Source organism: Macaca mulatta, chromosome 19 (assembly GCF_049350105.2).
Source record: "Macaca mulatta isolate MMU2019108-1 chromosome 19, T2T-MMU8v2.0, whole genome shotgun sequence".
NCBI classification, from domain to species: domain Eukaryota; kingdom Metazoa; phylum Chordata; class Mammalia; order Primates; family Cercopithecidae; genus Macaca; species Macaca mulatta.
Genome location: NC_133424.1, coordinates 67,860,230 through 67,868,506, shown reverse-complemented (window position 1 = coordinate 67,868,506; position 8,277 = coordinate 67,860,230). Strand labels below are relative to the sequence as shown.

Genomic DNA, 8,277 nt, shown 5'->3' with positions numbered 1-8,277 from the left:
GCGTGCACATGCATGCAAGTGTGAATGTCATGGGACCATGAGTATGTGTGCACCAGTGTGAGTGTGCATGTGTCCGTGTGTGCACGTGTGTGCAAGTGAGTGTGCGTGAGTGTGTGCATGTGTGCAAGTGTGAATATCCTGTGTGCATGAGTGTGTGCATGTGTGTGACTGAGTGTGTGTGCATATATGAGTGCAAGTGTGCACATGTGTGCAAAGTGTGTGTGGTGTATGCATGTGCATGTGTGAGTACAAGTGTGCACATGTGTACAAGTGTGACGGTCATATGTGAGCACGAGTATCTGTGCACCAGTGTGAGTGTGCATGTGTCACCACGAGTGTGTGTGTGCATGTGTGCATGTGTACATGTATGTGTGCACGTGTGCAAGTGTGACTGTCATGTGTGAGCATGAGTATGTGTGTGCCACTGAGTGCATGTGTCTCCACGAGTGTATGTGTGCACATGTATGAGTGTGCGCATGTGTGCAAGTGTGAATGTCATGGGTGAGCATGTGTACATGTGTGTGTGTGCACGTGTGCAAGTGTGTCGTGTGAGCATGAGTATGTGTACGCCAGTGTAAGTGTGCATGTGTGAGCATGAGTGTGTGCACGTGTGTGAGTGCATACACATGTAAAGGAGGGAGGATGGGGTTGTGTCTCACTGCGCGTGGATGATAATACGGCTTTGTGCCTGTTGTGTGTCCATGAGCATCCGAGCTTGTGTGTGCTGACGTACTTGTGTGTATGTGGGGTGAATGTGACTTGCAATGTGTGGACATCGGATCCGTGTGTGCGCGCACATGCCTGTCAATGTGTAGCCAGGGTGAGAAGGTCACACAGGCGCCGCGGGCGGGCGCCGCCTGGGCCCTCTCTCCTTCGCACCTTCCTCCTCTCTCCCCGGCCCCTGCTTGGCAGCTGCCCTGTTTGCAAACACTCAGTCTTCCTCTCGGCACCCTCCTTGGCCTCAGGCCCGGAGCGAGGCTACAACTCGGAGCTGGATCGTGTGTCACGCACTCCCTGGCCCCTGAATACCCCGCAGGGCCCCTGCTGTGGCCACGGAGGTGTTGCCTGGAGCAGGACTGACAGCAGGTGTTCTCCTGTGGAGTGACCCCAAGGAGCCTTTGAATCCAGGTTCGAGCCATAGCGCTGGGCCTCTGACCTGGACAATCCGGGTGAGCTTCCTGGAGTAGGGATCATAGGAGAGAAGACAGGTGTCAACAACGGGAGTGGGGGGTGGGGGGTGGGGGTGGAATATTTCAAGACCTCCTGCCCCTTTATCTGTGAATGTGAAATAACCTGAGCTGTTAGGCCAACAATGTGTCCCAAAAAGCCGGAGGTGGCTGGGATGCGGCATGCTGGGTGGGAGTGGAGACTGGGCAGGGGGCAGCGGGGGACGGGGTGCTGATTGTTGGCGGCAGCTGAGGATTATCTGGAAGGCGATAATGACCAGCTTGTCACCGGCAAAGCGCAGGGGAGGGACATAAACTTCCCAGGAAGGGCCTGACACTGACAGGCAGGCAGGCACGACACTAATTAATGCTTGGTGCTGACCTTAGGCTGCACCCCAACCAGGGATCTCGGAGGCCACATCTGCTCCCCGACCTGTCCCCAAGATGGTGGCGGGGGTCCCTGGGCTCACCCCACGGGGCAGCCAGGTTCCTGCCATGCCCACATACCAGGCCGGGGGGGCCAAGGCCCGGAGTGGAACCCAGCTGGTCTCCCGCGCATGGTCCCTGCTGTTAACCTCCAGGGATGTCCTGCCGCTCAGAGGGAGAAGGGGCTTGGGGGCATGGGGGTGAGGGTGTGTGTGCGGGTGTGAGTGTGTGAGCGTGAGGGAGCTGTATGTGTGGGGGTGAACATAAACGTTTCAGAGTATGGGTGTAGGTGTGACTGAGGATGAGTGTGAGATTGTGAGATTAGTGTGCGTGAGAGAGACCGAGACACTGTATGAGAAAGCATGCATGTGTGTGAAAGAATATAAAAGCATGGCCGGGCGCGGTGGCACATGCCTCGAATCCCAGCACTTTGGGAGGCCGAGGCGGTCGGATCACAAGGTCAGGAGATTGAGACCACCCTGGCTAACGTGGAGAAACCCCGTCTCTACTTAAAAAAAAAAATTACAAAAAATTAGCCAGGCGTGGTGGTGGGCACCTGTAGCTACTTGGGAGGCTGAGGCAGGAGAATGGCATGAACCCAGGAGGCAAAGGTTGCAGTGAGCCAAGATCGCTCCACTGCACTCCAGCCTGGGCGACAGACTGAGACTCCATCTCAAACAAACAAACAAAAAAATAGAATATAAAAGCATGGGCCGGGCACGGTGGCTTACGCCTCGAATCCCAGCACCTTGGGAGGCTGAGGCAGGAAGATGGCTTGAGGCCAGGAGTTTGAGACTAGCCTGGGCAACTAGTTTATTGAAAGTGTGTATTATCTTTTTTTCTTTTCTTTCTTTGTTTTTGTTTTGTTTTGTTTTTTGTTTTTGAGACAGAATTTTGTTTTTGTCACCCAGGCTGGAGTGCAGTGGTGCAATCTTGGCTCACTTCACCCTCCGCCTCCCGAGTTCAAGTGATTCTCCTGCTTCAGCCTCCCAAGTAGCTGGGACTACAGGTGCCCAACACCACGCCCAGCTAATTTTTGCATTTTTAGTAAAGACAGGGTTTCACCATGTTGGCCAGGCTGGTCTTGAACTCCTGATGTCAAGTGATCCTCTTGCCTCGGCCTCCCAAAGTGCTGATATTACAGGCGTGAGCCACTGCACCTGGCCTTAGTGATTTTGCTTTTCAGTATCATTATTTAAGAAATACATTTTGTAAGGCTATAGGTGCCATACATAGTGATTCCTCTGATGGATCTGGGCAAAGTCAATTGAAAACCTCCTGGAAAGGATTCACCATTCTAGATGTCATCGTGAAGGACATTCGTGACTCAGAAAAGGAAGTTAAAATGTCAACATTAACAGGAGTTTGGAAGAAGTTGATTCCAACCATTATGGATGACTTTGAGAGGTTCAAGACTTCAGTGGGAAGTCACTTCGGATGTGGTGGAAATAGCAACAAAACTAGAATTAGAAGCGGACCCTGAAGATGGGATTAAATTCCTGCCATCTCATGATAACACTTGAACAGACAAGGAGTGCTTCTTATGAATGAGCACCAAAAAAAGCAGTTTCTTGAGATGGAAAGTACTTCTGGTGAAGATGCTGCGAACGTTGTTTAAACGACAATAAAGGATTTAGAATGTTAATAAACTTACTTGATAAAGTAGAGGCTGGGTTGGAGAAGATTAACTCCAATTTTTTTTTTCTTTTTTAGAGTCAGGGTCTTGCTCTGTTGTCCCGGCTGGAGCACAGTGGCACAATCATAGCTCACTGCAGCCTCCATCTCCCGGGCTAAGTGCTCCTTCCATCTCAGCTTCCCAGGTAGCTGGGACTATAGGTGCACTCCACCACACCTGGCTAATTGTTTGTTTGTTTGTTTGTTTTTGAGATGGAGTCTCACTCCGTCGCCCAGGCTGGAGTGCAGTGGCGCAATCTCGGCTCACTGCAAGCTCCGCCTCCCGGGTTCACACCATTTTTCTGCCTCAGCCTCCCGAGTAGCTGGGACTACAGACACCCGCCACCACACCTGACTAATTTTATTGTATTTTTAGTAGAAACAGGGTTTCATCGCGTTAACCAGGATGGTCTCGATCTCCTGACCTTGTGATCCACCCGTCTCGGCCTCCCAAAGTGCTGGGATTACAGGCGTGAGCCACCGTGCCTGGCCAGCTAATTTTTAATTTCTTCCTACAGACAGGGTCTTGCTGTGTTGCCCACGTTGGTCTCAAACTCCTGGGCTCAAGTAATCCTCCTGCCTCAGCCTCCCAAAGTGCTGGGATTATAGGTGTGAGCCACTATGCCCGGCCTGACTCCAATTTTGAAAGAAATTTTTACTGTGGAGTAAATATTATCAAATAGCACCGCATGCTACAGAGAAATCTTTCATGAAAGAAAGAGTCAGTTGATGCAGCAAACTTCATTATTGTCTTATTTTAAGAAATTGCCACCCCAGGCTCCAGTAACCATCACCCTCATCAGTCAGCAGCCACCAACATCAAGGCAAGATCCTCCACCAGCAAAAAGATTATGACTTGCCAAAGACTCAGGCGGTCATTAGCATGTTTAGCAATAAAATATTTTTAATTAAAGTATGTAATTAAATACTTTTTTTTTCTTTTTCAGATAGAGTCTCGCCCTGTCACACAGGCTGGAGTGCAATGGCATCAGCTCGGCTCACTGCAACCTTCGCCTCCCGGGTTCAAGCAATTCTCCTGCCTCAGCCTCCCTCCTGGGATTACAGGCGCACACCGCCATGCCCAGATTAAATACTTTTTTAGACATGAAGCTACTGTACACTGAATAGTCTACCGTATGGGCTGGGGCAGCGGCTCACGCCTGTAATCCCAAGACCTTGGGAAGCCGAGGCGGGCAGATCACCTGAGGTTGGGAGTTTGAGACCAGCCTAGCCAACATGGTGAAACCTCTTATCTACAAAATTACAAAAATTAGCCGGGTGTGGTAGTGTGCATCTGTAGTCCCAGCTACTCAGGAGGCTGAGGTGGGAGAATCGCTTGAGCCCAGGAGGTCAAGCCTGCAGTCAGCGGTGATTATACCACTGCACTCCAGGCTAGGCAACAGAGCGAGACCCTGTCTCAAAAAAAAAAAAAAAAAAAAAAAGGCCAGGTGTGGTGGCTCACACCTGTAATCCCAGTACTTTGGGAGGTCAAGGTGGGTGGATCAGGAACTCCTGAGGTCAGGAGTTCAAGATCAGCCTGGTCAACATGGTGAAACCTGCCTCTATTAAAAATACAAAAATTAGCTGGGCATGGTGGTGGGCGCCTGTAATCCCACCCACTGGGGAGGCTGAGGCAGGAAAATTGCTTGAACCTGGGAGGAGGAGGTTGTAGTGAGCTGAGATCACGCCACTGCACTCCAGCCTGGGCAACAGAGCAAGACTTTGTCTCAAAAAAAAAAAAAAAAGTTAAAAAAAAGGCAGAATTTGCTTTGGTGGCTCTGGGCAGAGCATGAGATCCCGGGTTTATAAACAGCTTCCACGTGAGGCCAATGCTGCAGGCCTGTGGGTCACATATTGAGGTGCCAGGAATATGAGAAGATGACTTTAGAGTACGGATCCAGCATCGGACCCAGCTCTCACTCACGCAAACCGCTTACCTGCTGCGTTCTTCGGTCCCTCCTGTGTCAGCGCTCATAGGAGACCATGTCCAATGCCCAGGGAAAATCAAAGATATGTGTCTTCCTTCATACCCCTTATCTCATGAAGGAAGTCCTCTCTGCTCCAGCTTTGTTGTGTGTGTGTGTGTGTGTGTGTGTGTAGCATGTACCATAATGGCTGTTGAATTTCATCATATGTTTTTCTCTGTGTCTTTGTCTGTGTGTGTGTGTGTGTGTGTGCGTGTGTGTGTGTGTGTGTGTGTAGCATGTACCATAATGGCTGTTGAATTTCATCATATGTTTTTCTCTGTGTCAACTGAGCTTGCTGGGCCTATGCAGCTACTGTTTTGGGCTCATTGCAAGCTGGCAGGCAGAGGATCGAGCTCAGCTGTCCCGTGGGAGGTGTCCGGAGCCAGGGCCAGCAGTGGGCGGGGGCTGGCCACCCATTCTGGCCGTGGGCCCTGGGGCCAGATGTTTGGGCTTAACTGCCTGGCCAAGCAGGGATAGAGTGACTGGGTAATTAAGCACTACCTTCTACAGAGCTGGCAGAAGGTGGCAGGGGGCGGAGGGGCCTAAGACCAGAGTGCCCGACAGCACCCCCCTCCACCTCTGGCCTGTAGCGAGGGGCCGGGAGCCCGAACCCCAGGCTGGGCCCTCTGTTACTTTTGATGGGGTGACCCAAAGCCAGGGTTCATCTGCTCCCACCTGGACATGGAAAAGGAGCCGTTTTCTTCCACGTTGGGGTGCTGCCCTGTGACCCCCCGACTACCCAGGGCAGAAGCTGTCCCCTCAGCCTCCCCAGGGAACCAGTCAGCAGTTATTTAAGTCTCGGGGCTTAATGAGATCTGGGGAACAGAATTCTCAGCGTGCTCCTTCGCCCGCTGGCAGGAGCACACAGTCCATCCATCAGGACCCCCAGACATTATCCGCCCCCCTCCCCCCGCCACGCAAGTAACTGGACCCTGTTGGCCTTTGCAGGTCTGCGGGGGCGCCAGCCTCCATCACCTTCCACGACCTCTGAGCCGAGAGAGGAGGAGGAGGAGGAAATGGTTTCCTGCCTGAGGCTGCAGGAGCCAGAATCAGAGTAGCAGGGTCTTCCAAGACGGCCCCCAATTTACAAACCAGCAAGCTGAGGCACAGAGATGGGAAGGAGCCCACCCACGGTCACTTGAAGTGGGGCAGCCATGGAAGCCCTAATCTGGAAACCCAGGCCACAGTCAAAGCACGGAAATTCCTATCACCGTATTCAGGGTTTGAGTCCCTGGCTCTGCTGTGTGCCCTTTGGCAAGGGGCCTGCCCTCTCTGAGCCTCAGAGTCCTGTCTGAAATGGGGATCAAAGTTCCTCCCTCAAAGGGCTGTGGTGAGGACTGGATGTAGTATATTAAAAGTCCATGCAGCGTTAGCACAGAAAAGTACAGGCAGGCGTGGTCACAAGCACTGTCGTTAACCGAACACATTCTACATGCCACGTTGTCCTTATCCGCACTGCCACATTTAATCCTCACAACCCCACGAGGCAGGTGCTATTGCTCTTCCCATTTTACAGGTGAGAAAACTGAGGCTCAGAGAAGGGAGGGAAACTGCCAGAGTTCCACAGGCGGGACATGGTTAAGCCAGAACTTGAACCCAGGTCAGTCTGACACCACTGTGGAATATTTTCTTTCTTTCTTTCTTTTTTAATAAAGATGGGGGTCTCACTATGTTTCTGGTCTGGAACTCCTGGCCTCAAGCCATCCTCCCACCTCGGCCTCCCAAAGTGCTGGGATTATAGACATGAGCCACTACGGCCAGCCAAAACATTAGTTTAAAAGCAAGGGCCCTGCGTGCCAAGCATGGCCCACCACGTGTTCCCTGAGTGATTCGGGGCACATGACCAAACCTCTCTGTGCCTGGATGCCCAGATCTGCAGAATGGGGATAAATACAATAATTGCTCTCATACGACGGGCGCTTGTCAAGAGCCATCGTAAGTACTCTCCTAGGTATTAACTTATTCAATCATTACAGCAACCCCATGAGGCATGTGTACTATTATTATCCCTGTTTTATAGTTGGAGAAGATGAGACCCAGAGGTTAAGTAACTGGTTTATGTTTACTCCCAGCAAGGACTCAAACTCAGGAATCCAGGCTGCAATACGCACCTCCTCATCTGCTGAGCCGTGGTAACAGTACCCTCCTCGGCAGGCACTCGTTAAGACAAAATGACATCACCATCCATGCAAAGCCCTTAAAACAGAGCCTGACACATAGGAAGTGCCCAAGAAATATTAGCCATGATGATGATGATGATGCACTCTTTCATTCAAAAGATATTAATTATCGAGTGTGTACTCTGCATCGGCTTCTTTCCTAGAAACTGGGCTTCCATCCATGAACAAGGCCAAGTTTTTGCTCACATGAAGCTTCATCATTGTCACAGCCATCACCACAGTCATCACCACCGGGATCATCTTTACCACCATAATCACCAACATCATCACCATCACCATCATCATCATTACCATCATTGCCTCGTCACCACGGCTGTTCCTTCACAGTCATCACCACCATGATCACCTTTCACACCATCATTGCCATCATTATCACCACCACTACCACCATCACCATCACCATCAATGTGACCATCATCCCCATAATCACCCTTATCACCATCATCACCACCACCACCATCATCATTACCATCATTCCCTCATCACCATGACCACTCCCTCATGACCAGCACCATCATCATCACTGTGATCATCACCATCATCATCACCACCATCATCATCATGGTCATTGCCTCATCACCATGACAATTCTCTCACGATCATCACTATCAGCATCACCATCATTTCACCATCTTCATCATCATCATCAACATTCCCACCATCACCACCACCACCACCATCATCATTACTATCATTCCCTCATCCCCATGACCACTCCCTCATGACCAGCACCATCATCATCACTGTGATCATCACCATCATCACCACCACCACTATCACCATCATTTCACCATCTTCATCATCATCATCACCACCATCACCACCACCACCATCATTATAGTCACTGCCTCAACACCATGACCA

At 51.0% G+C, this 8,277-nt stretch overlaps 1 long non-coding RNA gene across 1 annotated transcript; it reads left to right on the top strand.

Moving 5' to 3' along the window:
- The first annotated feature begins 582 nt into the window (after positions 1-582).
- LOC144337357 (uncharacterized) lies at positions 583-6,901 on the top strand. Its single transcript, XR_013410398.1, has 2 exons — positions 583-1,169; positions 6,182-6,901. It is a non-coding gene; the product is annotated as an uncharacterized LOC144337357 (long non-coding RNA).
- The last annotated feature ends 1,376 nt before the right edge of the window (positions 6,902-8,277 follow it).